General features: G+C 42.7%; 1 long non-coding RNA gene across 1 annotated transcript in view; it reads left to right on the forward strand.

Moving 5' to 3' along the window:
- LOC106028154 (uncharacterized) overlaps positions 1-15,765 on the forward strand; it is a 32,423-nt gene extending 16,658 nt beyond the window's left edge. Inside the window, exons 4-5 of the long non-coding RNA XR_010048029.1 lie at positions 12,690-12,869; positions 15,541-15,765. This is a non-coding gene — a long non-coding RNA (uncharacterized LOC106028154). The remainder of the gene's footprint in view (positions 1-12,689; positions 12,870-15,540) is intronic.
- The last annotated feature ends 1,753 nt before the right edge of the window (positions 15,766-17,518 follow it).

Here is a 17,518-nt window from a genome sequence, read left to right on the forward strand (position 1 = left end):
ATACTTGGAAATTTCCTACAGTATTTCCTTGATTCAGCTTGATGCCTGAGGGAACAGGTACTTGGTCACTCTCAGTGTCCCTGATGTATCACACAGGAGAGCTTCACAACTCATTCCAGTCAATCCTTTGGTTGTCATCAGCTGGAGGAGGAGGAGGCTCTGAGGGAAGGATAAATGCTTGGAGGTTGTAAAAGAGACAATGCTAACCATAATAGAGAATAGAACTTGGTATCCAAGATGTTCCAGGACTTGTAACACAGCCCTGGAACATCTTGGATACCAGTTCAATTCCTGCCCCTTCTGCTGACATCTTGGTTAGCTCTTGGTATTCTTCTCGTGAGATGAACTCAGACATTTTCACTTGTTCTTGAGCTTCTTTCTTGGCTGCTATATTCTCTTGTAATTTCTCTGCAGGGATCTCCTGAGGTTGACTTTTTGGAGGTCTGATCACTTTCCGACCCTTTAGATTTATTTATGTCTACAGAACTTAATTTGTCAGTGAGGATCTCTAGGGCTCTGATGAGGACATGGCATTACATAGTGTCCCACATCCAATTTACTTTGAATTTTAAAAGTAACAGATATTCACTGAAAAATTCAGAGAATATAAACATGTTAGACTAGAAAAGGAGAGCCCTAAATCCTCTCAATCCTGACATCTAGAGGAAATCTTTTTCCTATACATCTTCTGAAATGGAATTGTATGATGGAGATAGTTCTGGTTTTTATTTTGTTTGTTGTTTGTTTGTTTTTGTTTTGCAGTAGTGGGAACTGCACCTAGGGCCTTTGCATTGAGCTATATCCCCAGCCCTCTTAGTGAGACAGTCTTGCTAATTCATTAACCTGTTTCTTATCTCTTAAGTGAGACTAACACCTGCACATGCTTATTAAGGTAGTGAAAAGATAGAGTAAATTAACTTATATCAACTGTTTGGGAAAAGAACTAGAAAGCTTTGTAAATGTTGTCTAGAATCATTTATAACAGCAAACACTGATAGGAAACTGGTTAAATAAAGGATAGCATATTACGAGGCCATGAGAAATCATCGTTGGAAAATTATTAGATACTGTAAGATTATAAAAATTTTTATATTTCTAAATGTTTTTTGAGTTTTTCTATAAGGAGCATTTTCATAGGAAGAGTCTGTGTTTTAATAAAAAGACATCTTGAGACATAGACGCGTTTCAAACTACATGTAAGCGCTACCTCAAATCTTGGGAGTTAACAGATACTCTTCCAATGTCTGGGTCTCCCAGTGTGGATGGCCCCTCTCTCTACTCTGCTGCCCTTGGTCCACTCACTGCTTCCCCCTTCTTCCTTACACTGCCTCTTCTCCAATAGGATCCCATAAACCTACTTAATGTCAACTACAAAGGCTCCCTAAAGGCTTGAGCATTATGCCTACCACAAGAATACTATGTAGACTTTACTAAGGGGGCAAGTCAAAGGATGAAACTCGTAAGAATGGAATTATAATGGAGGAAGCAGTTGACTAAACAGGATGAAAAACTCTTCCTAATGGCCCTGAAGTCCAAGCCTGTTGCTTGATTAGTTTGACTCTTCAGTCTGGCTCAGCTCAAAAGCACAGACAGTACAAAGTGAGAAAGCCCTTTGCTATGGAGAGATGGAGACCTTGATCAACCCAAAAGGGATGAATAAACTGAGTCTGAGACAGGATGGAGGGGACTGCAGTAAGGGCCAGTGCACCCAGGGAGAGTTTTACCCCATGGTGTAAGTCTTTAAGGTGCCTGGTGTCAAGGCAGTCCCTGGGGACGTATGTCAGTTCCTTAGTAACAGCAAATAAAGCATCAGTGACCTCTAAGAACTGGACATGCCTGACTCTGCCCACCTTGAGTAAAAGGGAGGGAAAATGAATATTCTCCTGAGTTCAAAGGGCACCATCCTGGGATAAGGCAATGATTAGAATTTACATCTGAGCCCAGGTTTGTAACAAAGAAATTGCTTCATAATTTAAAAATTATTCATTCTTGCCTATGCCATGGCCTGATCTCAGAAGTAGCAAGTCAACTGTATCCAATGAGGGATTAAAGATAATAAATAAAAGAGTAGCAATTAATTGCACATCTCGATTTCACAGGCTGGGCTGCCTGGGTCATGCTTGAGTGGTTTATCAAATTTAGATCTATTATGAATGACTGTCTTGTACTTCAGTTGATGTCTGAGGGTGCTTATACCATGAGGCTTCCCAGATATAAAAGAATCAAAGCCCACAGACTGTTATAGGATTCTATCATTCTGATAGCATGAGGCAAAAGTGTTGAAAATGGCAGTTTAATGAGTCATGTAAAGCGGCTCAGTATTCAAAGTCACACATTCGATTATTTTCCTTCTCCAGAGGCCACTGGAGGCAGAGTGATATGCCTGGTTCTGACTTGCCTGTCTGTAATTCTTGCTTATTTCCTTGCTTTAAAAAAAATAACAAGGCATCCTAAAATCCAGACACTGCGGCTGTCCATTACCTGGAATTGTTCTCAGAGCCACACAAAGAAAAATGAACAATAATGAGGAAATGAACAAGGGCACATTAAATGTAGTGGCCACCAGGACCACCCCTCCCTGGGCTCTCAGCAGGGGGCCTCCTCTGAGTTGGGTCCCATTGGCGTCCTTGGTCCAGGACCTTTGAAGGTGCCCTCAACAGCCCCAAAAGGCAAAGGTTTCTCTGCTTGAATGACAAATCTAATTTGAACAGTGCACTAATTCTTTCATTTGCTGCCCTCCATGTTTTCATCTTTAGGCCATAATTTCACCTGCCAGCTCAGGTAAATAGTATTTAACAGGACGAAGGCTTTGAAAGGTTATCCTGGACTTGATTTTGTGCTTAGACTTTGTACTTTCACTGGCGAGTGAAACCAAGAGCCAGTTACTCCAAAGCACTTGTAGTATTTTGGGGAGGGAAAGGGGATCATACCTACCTCACAGATTCATCTGACCCCTGCTCCTTCAGGCTTATCCTCAGCTTCTTCTGGGTGTGAATGGACCGGAGGAGACGGGGAGATACCCCTTGCTGACCGCCTTTTGTGTCTCGCCATAATATCACTGGATAGTCTTATGACCTAATGCAGTAGGGACTGCTGAAGGAAACTTCAGAAAATAAAATTTAAAATTGAATAGACTTACGACTTCTCAAAAGATAAGGGCATAGCTTTCAAGAAAGAAGCAAAATTTAAATTTACTGTCCTGTACTATATTACATAGAAATCAACAGAAAAAAAAAAAGGGAAAATCCTCTAAAAAAAAACCACAATGCCTTCACAGGGACCCTTAAATTCTACCCCTGGCTCTCTTCAACAGCATTACATGGAGTAGAACAGTCTTGTCTGTAATACACAAGAGTCGAGCAAAAGTGTACAAATCATTAGAGCCCAGAAACCCCATGGGCTCTAATACTTGGATTTTAGAAAGTGTAATTTCAAGTTTGACAATTTGTGGCATTTGATGATGATGTCACGCATTCCTAGGCTTAATGAGGGTTTTCCTGTATTTTGCAAATATTCAGACTCCCTAAACCAGGCTTTAAACCAGGTACGACTAGGGTTAGAGCTGTATTTAAACTGGGTACCCCAAACCACAGAAATGTATGTGAAACAACAGAACTGAATTATTTTACATTTCTAAAGATTAGAAGTTCAAGATCAGGGTGAAAAGAACAGATTCCTTTTGAGGGCTGTGAAGAAAGGTCTTCTAGCTTTTCCCCTAGTTTCTGGTATGTTGGCAATCTTTGCTGTTCCTTGGCTTACAAAACCATCACCCTGATCTTTACTTCCTCTTCCCATGTCATTCTCCCCATGTGTGTCTGTGGCTAAATGTAACCTTCTTTAAAACATCAGGCCTATTGGGTTAGGGGTTCAACCTCCTCCTTTAAGTAACCTTAACTAAGTCTTCCTCCAGGAATTCCCCCTCCCAAGAAGGTCACATTTAGGAACCCTGGAGTTGTAACTTCCAAGTGGATTTTTGCAGTACAAAATTCAACCACTTAGACTTTTTTTTTTTAAAGGGAAAATGGTTGCATGGTTTATTGAAATCAGCCTTTATCAACCTGGCCTTTGTTAAATATAAAATCAGTTTATAAATGAGAGAAATAACACTGGAGTTAAAAAAAATTTTAATTAGCTGTATGACCATGGGTGAGTCACTTCTCTAGATTCTGTTTTCCTATTATATAATTCAAGAATTTAGGATAATTCTAAAGTCTTTCCCAGAATTAGCAATCTAAGCCTAAAGCTTATAGAGGAGAACTTACATAATAATAAATCACAAAATGTAATTTTACAATGAGTTTATAGTCAGACAATAAAGGCATATCCAAACACATAAAAAATAGGTGTCATACAGCTGCTGCAACAAAAAATCTTTTTTTATTTTTCTGGCATTATATGCATACATTAATTCAGTGACTGATCATAAGTGTCCAAGCATGGTTTCCTGATGGACATACTTGCCCCCTCAGGTCCCTCACACAGCTGTCACAAAAGCTTAGCAGCCCAGAAGTGACCAAAAATATGATCAGAAATAACAATTCAATCAAAGCTAACCATAAATGCATAAGTAAATTCTGAAGACTGGGCCAGCTCTCCCAAAGGGTGTGACACTTGTGTATTAATATAAAAACCAAGCCTCTGCTTACAGGTCACAAAGTAAGCACTCTACTAAAATTATTCTCTATAACAGTCATGTTCACAGAACCACAGAAATATCAGCTGCTGCATTATTTTAACCATCTAACAGAATATGGATAAACCACAGAAACTGCTTTTCACTCTTACCTTTACTCAAAGCACGGCTAGATTTCCTCGGTTTTTCAGTGCTGAGTACAGATCAAAGCTCACTAGCTTAGAAAGTTATTGTGTGACAATAGTGTTCATCATTAAAATAAACATATTTTATGTTTATGAATATGAACACATTTGATATCTATTCATAAGTATAATCTCAGATGAGAGAAGCATAAAGGCCAGATCACTATGAATTTCTTTGTTGCTCTCTCATCACTATGCTTGGCGTCACAATGACAGAATTGGTTCTACTTTATGTCATTGACATGTTCACAAGCCAAACTCTCCAGCTACGTATAGTCTTTTTGAAACAGGGTCTCACTATATAGTTTAGGCTGTCCCTGAATCAACTATGTAGCCCAGGCTGGCCTCGAACTCACAGCAATCTTTCTGCCTCAGCCTCCCAAGTGCTGGGATTACAGGCATGAGCCACTATGCCCAGCTACATACAGTCTTAAATAAATTTCCTCAGTGGGGCAAAAGTCCAACTGACTTGAATAAAAAAAAATGGGGAGCTGGGAGTGTAGCTCAGTGGTTGAGTACTTGCCCAGCATGTTCCACATCCTGAGTTCAATCTCCTGTACTGCACAACATAAATTTTTAGACTTAAAGATACATACACACACACACACACACACACACACACACACACATACACAAATGGAACTAATAATCAACCTGTTTAAAAAGAGATAGTTCTGTTTTAGAATAGTCTCCCCCTACTGGTAGAGAATCAGACCCCCAATATCCCCAGTAGAAGCTTGCAACTATCTATACTATCAAACGCTACATTTATGATGATTTTTTCTATTATGATAGAATTTAATTTACAAATTACATACTAAAACAGAACTATAGATGCTAAAATAGAACAATTTTCATGTAATACACTGAAAATAACAATAAATAGAAGACTCAGCAATATAAGGTAATAAAATGTGAATGTGGTTCCTCCTCCTCTCTCTCTCTCTCTCAATATCTCATTGCACTATGCACACACTTTTGTGAGATAACACAATGTCTATGTGATGAGATGAAGTAACGTGAATGACTGATATAGCACTGTGATGTAGCATTAGATTACACTTAAGAGTTACCTGGACACAAGCACTATGATAACACAACAGTCAGAGATAACTAGGATGGCTACAAAGTGACTAACAGGAAGGTAGCATATACAGTGTGGATATGCAGAACAAAGAGGTGATTCACATCCTAGGTGGGACGGAGTAGAAAGGCATGAGATTTATTACAGCCTTCAGAATGACTTTATACACTTTATAACTTATGAACAGCTTGTTTATGGAATTTTATATTAAATAATTTTGCATGACTTGTAGACTTATGTAACAAACTGTAGAAAGTAAAACTTCTGGTAAGAATGGACTACTGCAAGTACATACTACAACTTGAGGGTAATTGTTAAGAGAACATGCCTTTCAGGGAAAATGTTAAGTTATTAAAGATCTGCTTGACAGAAGAGTATGTATGGATTTTAAATGATGGCTTCAAGCTCTATGACATGAAGAGAGTGTATTAACAACATCGAGGTAGACAGAATGATAAATGTGTTCTTACAAATTTATACATAACAATTAACAGAATAAAGTCCACACTCTGCTCCAGCCACCGAGGACCTCTTTCAGCTACTTACACATTCAGCTTTTCTGTACTTGAAGGTCTTTACTTGACTCCGCTCTCTGCCTGGAATGCTCTTTTCCTTCCCATCACATGTCAGCTCCATCCCAGAGGGTTATATCATTAGTCAACAACACATTCTTTTAAGGCTTTCTTTGAGCACCTTATCCGAAAAAAAGAGAACTAATGTCTCCTTTATCACTTTGTTTTATTTTCATGGTGGCAGTGAATGGCTGGAATTATCATTATTTTATTCTTTATTTTTCTTTATGATATTAAGAGATTTGCTTAATATTTGCTATTGTATTTCCAGATCCCAGAATAAAAATTACTATGAGACACAGATGGCAGCACATGCATGTAATCCCAGCACAAGAAGCTGAAGCATGAGGGTGACCTAAGCCCACAAATTCAAAATCAACCTGGGTAAAACAGTGAAACCCTATCTCTTGAAAAAAAACATCTGTTCTAAGAATGAAAGAAAATATACATAAGGAAGGAAGTATATGAAGTTGCCAGAAATTTCTACATGAGTGTGAAAAGGATAATCCTATTGTATATTCCAAACTAGGACAAATTTAAAATTTGATTCTTTTTTTTTTTTTTCGCAGAATTTGGGATCTGAAAAAATTTGATTCTTAGGAAAATTAAGTTCATATATTCCCAAAGAAAGAACACTTAAAATTTTAGATTTAAAGATACACTGATCACATTAATTCAGGAGTATTATATTTTTATCTGTCTTTCAGAAGGCAATATAATGAAAGTTGGGTTTAAACAGTTTACCTCCACATTACCAACCACTCTTTTTATAAACACTATGGTAACATATGGTCTGATTGTCTCCCAAATACAAGTGGTGAGCTTAATCACCAATGTGACAATATTAAGAGGTGAGACTTTAGGGAGCTCATATATCTGAATGTTGAAAGAGTCTCCTGGTAGATTAACTAATGGTCAACTTGTAACCTGTCGGTGTCGCTCCCGGCCGGCAGGAAGAACACACGACAAGATCTGGCAGTGGCTCCTTCTCCGCACAGTCTGCCCCGGGATTCTTCCCGGCCGAAGCCTCTACCGGTCCGCTCCCCGCGGCTCCTTTCGTGCTTCTCCCCTACAGTCTGTCCCGAAGCCTCTACCGGTCCGCTCTCCGCGGCTCCTTCCGTGCTTCTTCTCTACAGTCTGTCCCGAAGCCTCTACCGGTCCGCTCTCTGCGGCTCCTTCCGTGCTTCTTCTCTACAGTCTGTCCCGAAGCCTTAGATGTCGGTGTCGCTCCCGGCCGGCAGGAAAAACACACGACAGATTCTGACGGTGTGCAACCTTGTCTTTATTTGTCTCCGCGTGGGCCCCGCGAGGCCTCTGCTCTGCCACCAGCCCTTTCTCGCCGGTGGACTTTCTCTATCTCTCCCTTAGCAGCGTGGGTCACACACATATATACGGACTCATTGTCCAATAGGGCAACAGCAGGCATGTGAGCTGATTGGTCATCGTCATTAGTTGCTGGGTAGACGTCTATTGCGCGGGCTGTTTACGTCACCAGGGCAATCAGGGGGCAAGAAGCAGGCGCCAACTTGGCTCACTCGATGGGAGGGGTAATTTAGCTCAGGCCTTGCTCCTTTCTACAGGCCTCACGTCCGCCAAGTAAAGCGACCGGTGTCGGCCGCGGCTCCCAACATCTCCCCCTATTTTATTTATTTTGAATGAATGTATGCATCGCAGCCCGCCCTGGATTGAGTGCAGAGGCTTATGCCCTGTGTTGAGGCCCACCGTAAGCCCTTGGCTTGGACCCTGGTCGGCCGTCCCCGGGTCCGCCAAGGCCTTGAGACCCTCGTCCTTTTTCCAGGGCCAGGAGTGAACTGGACGGAACCTGGATGCACATAGGCATGCACTCATGCCCCTCCGTGCGATCCCCTCGGAGAGACATCTAGATCTGGGCAGATTCTAGTAATCCAGCGGCTTTCGTGCAGTATGGGGTAGGGCCTGGCTTAGGTCGAGTCGTGCTGGGGAGGCACGCTCTTACCCGTCATTGACTCACCTACCCTGCTGTGTGGTGTCAATAGGGAAGGAGTGCAGGAGACCCACCACATCTAGACTCGGTCGTAGGCCAACCGAGCGAACCATGCGTAGGCCTGGGGGTCATTGTGCCCATCACGGGCTGCTGCCAGGGCCTCATGGGCAACCAGGCGTACTTGACGCCGGGCCGCCGCAAGGCGCCCATTAATAAATGGTGTAACCCATCGGAGCAAGAATGGTCCTACAAGTAAGAGCAGAAGCAAGGAGCACAGGGGACCTAACAATGGTAAAACATAGGGGAGCAAGCCATTCCAGGCTCCCCAAAAGGGATTGTCCTGCAGTTCTTTTAGGGCTCATCTTGTTGTTGGGTCTGCGGTTGGCCTCTGGTGGAACAGGCCTGATCTTTAGTCGAGGGACTTGTCGCATGCGTCAACCTCTCTGGGACCCACAGTGGTTCTCGTCCCGGTTCCTGCGGAAAAACACAAACTGCGCCTCGGTTCCAGCTGATTACCGGATCCGGGCCCATCCATTGTCCTGTCAGGACATCCTTCCATTTAACCCATCCTTTATTTTTTGGGGATGGGGTACAATGTGCCATAGCTGGGGAGCAATTTTCACTGTTTAAGTTTAAAAAATTGTATGTGAATAATGCCATAGATAACCGCGCCTTTGGAGGCAGGCCTTGGCTTACTCCCCCCCTTTTTTTTTTTTTTTGGTCTTTTTTGTTTTTTTTTTTTGTTTTTTTTTTTTTATCGGTACCAGAGATCGAACTCGCGATTGCCTGCTTACAAGGCAGGCGCTTATGCCGCTGAGCTAAGTCCCCAGCACCTGTTTCCTCGACCGGCGTTTCTCTTAGCCTGCTCGGCAGAGAACTCTGCGTACCATGCTCGCCAGTCTAAGTAGCTGCCTGAGGGTAGACATGCTTTTGTCAACTGGGTCCAGTCCGCTGGGGTGAGCGGCCCAGAAGACAAGTTTTTTAGCATAGCTATGGTATAGGGTGCAGTAGGACCGAAGGAAGTGACAGCACTCTTAAGCTCTCTGATCTGTTTTATCTCAAAGGGTTCCCACACATTACGTCCCTGGCCTAGGGCCATTTGTACAGGATATATCCCATAGGGGCCGCTATCTATCCCTGGGAACGGGTGGTCTTCATTAGACACACGACCCCCACGCCACAGCTGTCTGTGGAAATAACGTCCCGCCGGCGACGGAGCATCATAAGATGGCAGCCGTGGTTGGGTAGAAAATGGCGGCCTAGGCATTACTTCCTGTACTGGCTGAAGAGGGGGGAAGTCCCAGGCGGCGGCCTCGCGGCGAGGGACCACTTCCGGGAACGAGTTCCAGGGCGGAGCAGAAGGTTCTGTCTCCCTCCCCTGCCAGGGGGCGCTCAGAAGCTCTCTGCTTTTCCGTAAGCCTAGTTGAGCGGAGCGCAGTTCTCGGCGCAACGCGGCGAAAGAGCCGTGTGCCTCCCTATCACTTGGCTTAGCCTCCCGGCAGTCGGCCCTTCTGGCCTCCCCGTCATTCAAGTCTCCCTCTTCCTCGGAGTCTGACGACTCCGAGGCTTGAGCCCTGTCTTCCTCTTCTGTATCTTTGTCCTCCTTGACAGACCCCTCTCGGGAGCTCCTTGACTGTGCCTGTTCAAACACCTCGCGTACTTCTACAAGTTCTTGAGAGCTCCCCCCGTAACTACCCTCACTCTTAGTGCCGCTACTTAGCATGTTTCCCATTTTTTTTTTTAATATGTTACTCACCGCGTGAGGCCCAAGGAATCCGCCACTTACGCGTGAGCCTGAGAGGAGTCTACAAACCCTGTAGGTGCGCGCCACCCAGGGCCCAGGTTTATCCTCTACTCACCTGTCCTGCAGCACCGTACTGGAGAATGCAGTCCACCGCCATGTCTCGGGGTTGATCAGTTCCCCGTACGGGCCACCAGATGTCGGTGTCGCTCCCGGCCGGCAGGAAAAACACACGACAGATTCCGACGGTGTGCAACCTTGTCTTTATTTGTCTCCGCGTGGGCCCCGCGAGGCCTCTGCTCTGCCACCAGCCCTTTCTCGCCGGTGGACTTTCTCTATCTCTCCCTTAGCAGCGTGGGTCACACACATATATACGGACTCATTGTCCAATAGGGCAACAGCAGGCATGTGAGCTGATTGGTCATCGTCATTAGTTGCTGGGTAGACGTCTATTGCGCGGGCTGTTTACGTCACCAGGGCAATCAGGGGGCAAGAAGCAGGCGCCAACTTGGCTCACTCGATGGGAGGGGTAATTTAGCTCAGGCCTTGCTCCTTTCTACAGGCCTCACGTCCGCCAAGTAAAGCGACCGGTGTCGGCCGCGGCTCCCAACAGTAACCCCCTCCACCACCACCCCCTACCCCCGGTTGAATTGAATCAGCATGGTGCTGGGTGTGGAAGGCCCACCTGATTGTTTCCAAAAGCATGAAAGCAGAGCTGGAGGGTGTGCTGCTGGTGTGCTGTTGATTTTCCTGGAGAAGCTTGCCATGCTAGTTTCCCAGATATGAACTCAGTTGTTCTCATCATCAGAGGAGCTCAGGTCCTTGCTGTTGCTGAGGATGGCTGCAGTTCTTTTCGGGGGAGCTCTGGTCCTTACCTTGAGCGTTGCTTCCTGGCCTCAGTGCAGAACCCTCAGTCTACTGGCACAAATCCTTCATCCAACTGGTGCAGACTTTCTAGCTTTCACTATTCACCTTTGCCTTCCCAGTGCAGATCTATGTCAGATTTGCATAAGACATTGTCATGGGCTGTAGGCTTCCACCTGGACTTGTGGAGGACATTGCCATGGGCTCTAGGTCTTTAGATGGACTCATGCAGGACATCGCTATGGGATTTAGAGCCTTGGCTGGATTCTTTGGGTCTCTAAGTGTGTGAACAGTCTTGTACTCTTCTGCATTTGACTCTTCTGGTGAATATTTTAAATTAACTCTATAAGTTATATTCTTGTATTAAATTTATTCCCTTGTAAGCCCCAACTACAAGTCTTTTGATAATATTTTTTCATAGATTCCCAAAAAAAGAAACACTTGAAATTTTAGATTTAAAGATACATTGTTTCCTGGGCATGGTGGTACATGCCTGTATATCCCAGCACTTGGGAGGCTGAGGCAGGAGACTGAGTTTGAGGCCAGCCTAGGCTACATAAGTGAGTTCAAGGCCAAAGAAAACTACATAGCAAGACCTTGTTTAAAAAAAATTAAAGATATATTGATCACATTAATTCAAATGAGAGGATTATTTAATCTTATAATTAAAAGAGAAGATGTGAAAAGGCATGAAAAGTCAAGGAAGAAGAAAAAAAATCTTAAAATCCAAAAAAGGTCACTGATAGATGTAACACCTCCAAAATCAAATCAGCATTTTTATGTCACCTACTGGATTCTTGTTCTACTGCTTCCTTCTGCCCTCATTTCTAGGGTTGATTCTTGGTCTCTAACAATCCACAAATTATCAGATTAATTAGTTCACTGCCCTTAGTCTTCCACAAGTTCTGTGAATATGAGAAAAATGCAGACATATTTTCTGCCAGAGCACACTTGGCCTGAAGTTCAGCAGTTCTTCTTACCAACCAAAATGTCCTGAGCTTGGTCTTTTCTAGTTACTTTCCTGTCGATAATCTGGTCTTCTGAGCTCTTACCAGAATCTCCCATCAAGCTGAGCTCACAGCATTCTACGGCTGCTTCTCTAGCCAGCATCTTCCAAACTTTTCCCACAAGCCAGTTCCAATTGTTGACTGAAGGCTTGGGGCCCGCTACACAGTCTTCAAAGTCTCTCTCCTCTATACAGGCAGATCTCAGTGTCCTTAGAGCAACACTGGCCCAGGATTTCTCAATTAACACTATATAGGAAAGGCTGTTGTAATGTTCCTTCCAGAACTCTTTAAGGGTTAAGTGTATCTCTCAGATCATCTAGAAGCACAAGCAGCCAGCATTTAGGCATAACTCAACACTTTGGTTGTAAGTTAAAATTAAAATTCTGGTCAAGAACCAAGTTGTTCAAATGTCAGGCTGGTTGTAACTTGAGGGTCCACTGTATAATACATGTATTTTACATATACATATATTACATATTACATATTTGAGAGACAGACACACAAGAGATTTATAGATCTACCAGGGTCAGGTGTGTAAGAATGCAAAAAGCCTGTTTGCATGCTGAAGACCCAAAGGCCTTCAAAAGTTCAATCAAAAGTGGAAGGGCTGGAGCTCACTGCGGAGTCCCTTGTGTGTCAGTTCCAGGGAGCCGAAGGATCTGTGCTGACAGGCTGAAGGTGAAGACTGCACTGGAGCCTGCAGATGGACATCCAAAGGCAGTGGTGATGCCTGGAGTGAAGAAACAGAATACTTTCTTCTGTCCTCCCTTTTCCTTCCATCCAGGCCACAAGCCTACTGGTTGGTACTCCCACAATTAGGGTGAGTGTTTCTTCTTCAGTAAGTCCATCACTCAGACACTCTAAGAACCATTATGTTACCCAGATGGCAGTTATTTTTATTTATGAAGCTGACCCTGTGTTCACCTACCTGTCACATAGGGCCATTGTGCTTGGTTTCTAGCACTGCTGCGCATATCCCCTGTTCTGTTTTCTCTACTATATGCTGTGTCCTGAGATTCTTTCCTCCATGGATGCCATCAACAGGTCCCTTTGCCCTCTAGCTTTAGTTTGGGTGTTTGGGAGGTATCCTTGTGAGTGGGAAGGGCAGGCATCCAAAGAGAAGGAAGGGAAGTATCATTCCCTGGTTTTCTCTCTGTTGGGTGACAAAGGGTTGGTGCTAATCTCTGCTGAAGTCATTTTTTCTACCATGTCCATGTCACCTTCAAAGCTTCAGCCCCTTTCTTGTGGTTCCACAACTGTTCGCCCCCCTGCCTCTTCAGGCTCCCTAATGCCAGCCCTAGGATGTGTCACCATCCCATACTGGTTTCCCTAACCCTCCTCACACTTCTACAAATTATCCCTTTATTAATCCTTCAATGGCAAATGTTCCATGAATGCTGATTGCAATGTACCATTGATTTTTCTCTTCAAATTCTTGTTCTTTTAAGCTAAGTAACACATAAATTTCATGCAAAAATTTTAAAAATTGCAATTTCCAGCATAAATGGCTTAACTCCTTTGCCATTCCCTCCCAAGGGCGCCATCTACTTCCTGTGATTACATAATACAGCCTACAATTCCTTACTCACCTGCTCAGAGTTTTCTTATCTGCTGAAATTCCACCATTCAGTTTTTTGGATTAAGGTTATGTTTCTAGGTATTCTTCGATGAGAGATGAGTCCCAAATCAACAACAGCACTATCTATCAGATGACTTTCCAGCTCAGATCCAAAACAAATAAATTTTATAGTCAGGATCAGGGAGAAGGGAGTTGGAAAGACTAGACTGGGATTGGGTGGGTAGTGAATAAGAAATGCGATGGTCCCAAGGCCAAACTTTGCCTAAACACTGTGGAAAACTTCAGGAAAAGCTAGATCCTGTAGCAGATACCACCTGGGCACTGGGTGGGCAGACAGACAGGAGCAGGAGCCATTGTTCTGTTACTTAAAAGTTAGGAGCACTTAATTTATCAGAGTCTCCTAATTTATGGAAGATGAACAGTGCTTCTCAGAGTTGCTATAGGAACAAATAATGCAACAACATGCTTATAGCAGTGTTAGACTGTATCCGGTATTATTGATGGACACTTGTCTGTCTTCACTAGGGAAATCTTTGGTATTTCCAGTATTTTATGAGCTCAGCTGAAGCCCCTTCCTCTGTGATCAGTGAGCCATGGGAAAGCCATAGATGGAGTTCAAGCCCTACTCAGAAAGTAGGGGGATCTCAATTCAAGGAGGGTGAAATTGGAGTCCTGCTTCTGTCAATTCATAGTACAGGACCTTGGCCAAGTTTTACTTAAGCAGTTTCCTCATCCATGAGACAGAAATGATTACAATACTCTGAATGATTATTATGAGGGTCAAATAACATAGCAAAATGACTATCACAGAATAGATACTTGGTTTTTTCTACCTTTTAAATACCTGATTTTGGACAGATACTATTTAGATAGATACATTTATATATATAGAAGTTGAGACTGGTTTAAGGAATTGGGTAAGGCAATTCTGGGCATTAACCAGTCTGAAATTTGCAGGATCAGCTGGCAAGCTGGAAGCTGAGGTAGGATTTTTATGTTACAGTCTTTAGCTAAGATCTTTCTTCTGAAAACCTGTTTTTAACCTTAAGGCCTTCAGCAGACTGGATGAGACCCAGTCACACTACCAACAGTAATATACTTAAAGTAAATTGATTAGAAATATTAATTATATTTTCAAAACATCTTCATAGCAACAAGTAGATCAATATTTGATCAAATAACTGGGCACCACAGTCAGGACAAGCTGACATATAAAATTAACCATCACAATGACCACTTGGGTTCTGCTTGGTACAGTTTTTTAAAGACTATATACAGTAATGAAACTGTAAACATCTGCATGTATTTTCTTTCTTTCTTTTTCCTTTAGGTTATGACTTTTTTTTTTTGTCTTTTTCATTTTTATCGGTACCAGGGATCGAACTCACGACCGCACACTTGCAAGGCAGGCGCTTACGCCGCTGAGCTAAATCCCCAGCCCAGGTTATGACTTCTTAACAAGATGAGAGATAAAAATTGTCTCAAGCCAGGCACAGTGGCATATGTTTATAATTTTCACTACTTAGAATGCCAAGGCAGGAGGATCACAAGTTCAAGGTCAGTCTAGACAACTTAGTAAGATCCTACTGCAAAATAAAAAATACAGTAAAAAGGGCAGGGGAGGTAGTTCAGTGGTAGAACTCTTGCATAGTGTATGTTCAGTCCCTAGTACCACCAAAAAAGAATTTCTTAGAGACTAATAAATCTTAGTTCAGTGGTGAGTGGCCCTCCAAAGCCAAATTGTCCCTGACAAAATCTTGTTGGTTAATGCTTCATTTCTCATATAGGGAAGAGAGAAATTAAATGTATGTGCACGTTATTCATTCATTCATATTCATTAATTGTCATAGAATTTGATTTAAACAATTAGTTTAGATTTATTAAACTAACATGAAGTATGTTTTCTCTTTAGAGGGAGTGTTACAGATTGAATGCTGTGTCTCACCAAAACTCCTCGGTTGAAACCCTGGGACTGGAGGAACAGTCATAGTAGAGCACTTGCCTAGCATGCTTGAGATTCTTGTTCAAGTTCAATCTCTAGAACTGCAAATAGACAGGAGGGAAAGAAGGACAGAAAGAAAAAGAAGGGAAGAAAAAGGAAGGGAAAGAAATAGGAGGAGGGGAAGGGAAGAGGGAGAGAGGAGGAGGGAGACAGGAGGAGGAAGAGAGGAGGAGGAAGAGGAGAGGAGGGAGACAGGAGGAGGGAGAGAGGAGGAGGGAGAGAAGAGGAGGGAGAGAGGAGGAGGGAGAGAGGAGGAGGGAGAAAGGAAGAGGCAGAGAGGAGGAGGAAGAGGAGAGGAGGGAGACAGGAGGAGGGGGAGGGGAGGGGAAATTCTAACCCTCAATGTGATGGGAATAGGAGGTGAGGCCTTTGAAAGGTAGTTGGATCATATGGATAGGGCTTTCATGAATGAGATCAGTGTTCCTGTTAAAAAGACTCAAGAAATCCGTCCCTTAGAATAAAGAGCCCTCTTTATGCCAAGTGAGAATATGAGAAGTTGGCAATCTGTAACTTAAAAGAGGGTTATCACTAGACTCTCACCATACTGCACCCTGCTTCGACTTCCAGCCTCCAGAAGCACCTAAGAAATAAATGTTTCTTGTTTAAGCCACCAAGCCTATGGTAATTTGTTATAGCAACTTGAACGGAGTAATACAGAGTAAAAATGAATAAACAAAACAGAAAATGAACAAGAAATAGGCCCTTTCACAGACCTATTTAAACTATGTCCAATAACAGAAGGAAAAGTACAACTATTTTTTCATTGACTAAGTTGGTTTCCAACTCTACTCGCTGTTCTATCTTTAATTATATGAATGATGCTAGTGCTAGCATTAGTGTTCTTTGATTTAGCCAATCTTTTAAAAAATGTGGCCATTAAGTTGTAGTTACTCAAAATTAAAAGTAATTTCCATAGAAATTTGTTCTTTTGTCAATAGCTGAAGCACTAACTCTACATTACTCAATTTCTGACAGCAAAACCAGAAAGCTCCTCAGCAGCATCTTAGTTCACTTTGCCCAGAAGAACCTCATTACAGCCCTGATGAAACAAGTTGTATTTATGATGATGACTTACAGTTTAATCCACAGCTAGGACCTCTTCCTCCTGATCCTCTGTCCTTTTCAAAACGCCATTGATTTTGAGACTGCTCGTCACTTCAGTTGGTTGTCCAATGAGTTGCCAGAATGAACCCTGAAATAAGACTACTCATGTTGAGGAATTACACAAGCTACCTAAACCCATATTCACAAGCTACCTAAACAACCAAGCACACCCTCTAGAATGCGTGACCTGGGCAGGCAACTCGATAACTCAGAGCCTCAGTATCTTTAATATGAAAGTGGGAATTGTAATGCCAGCCCATCCAACTCTAGAAAAACACTGGGTAAAACTCCCAGGAATCACCCAATGCAGGTGTTATGAGGCAAGAGTTCCAGAAGCTTTTTCAAGCAAGCTTCTTTTTTTTAAAGTTTTTTTTTATTTTAAAGAGGGTAAAATTAAACATAACAAAACAGATCACAGGAAAACAATTTTAAGAAACACAGATTTTAAAGTAAGACCACCAGAGATCTTCACTGTCCATCATATTGTCTCTTGTTTTCTTCCAAATAGTTGTCCATATCTTCACACAGTGAATACATACTGAATAATATGGTACTAAACTGATCAGAACAGGATGATGAAGGCATTTCAGGTCTTCAAGACCAGACAATAGGGGAGTCAACAATGGCTGCCATAATGTCTCTTGTTCTCTTAGAAATAGCTGTCCATATCTTTACATATGCTGAAATTAAATGAAAGAAAATAGACTAATATCACTTTGAACAGAGAATAATAGTATTGCTAGATTTTATATCATAACCTTACAGAATTAGCACTGGATAGCTT

The sequence above is a fragment of the Cavia porcellus genome, unplaced genomic scaffold (assembly GCF_034190915.1).
Source record: "Cavia porcellus strain 051 isolate PalLab524CR breed Dunkin Hartley unplaced genomic scaffold, mCavPor4.1 scaffold_1, whole genome shotgun sequence".
Taxonomy (NCBI): domain Eukaryota; kingdom Metazoa; phylum Chordata; class Mammalia; order Rodentia; family Caviidae; genus Cavia; species Cavia porcellus.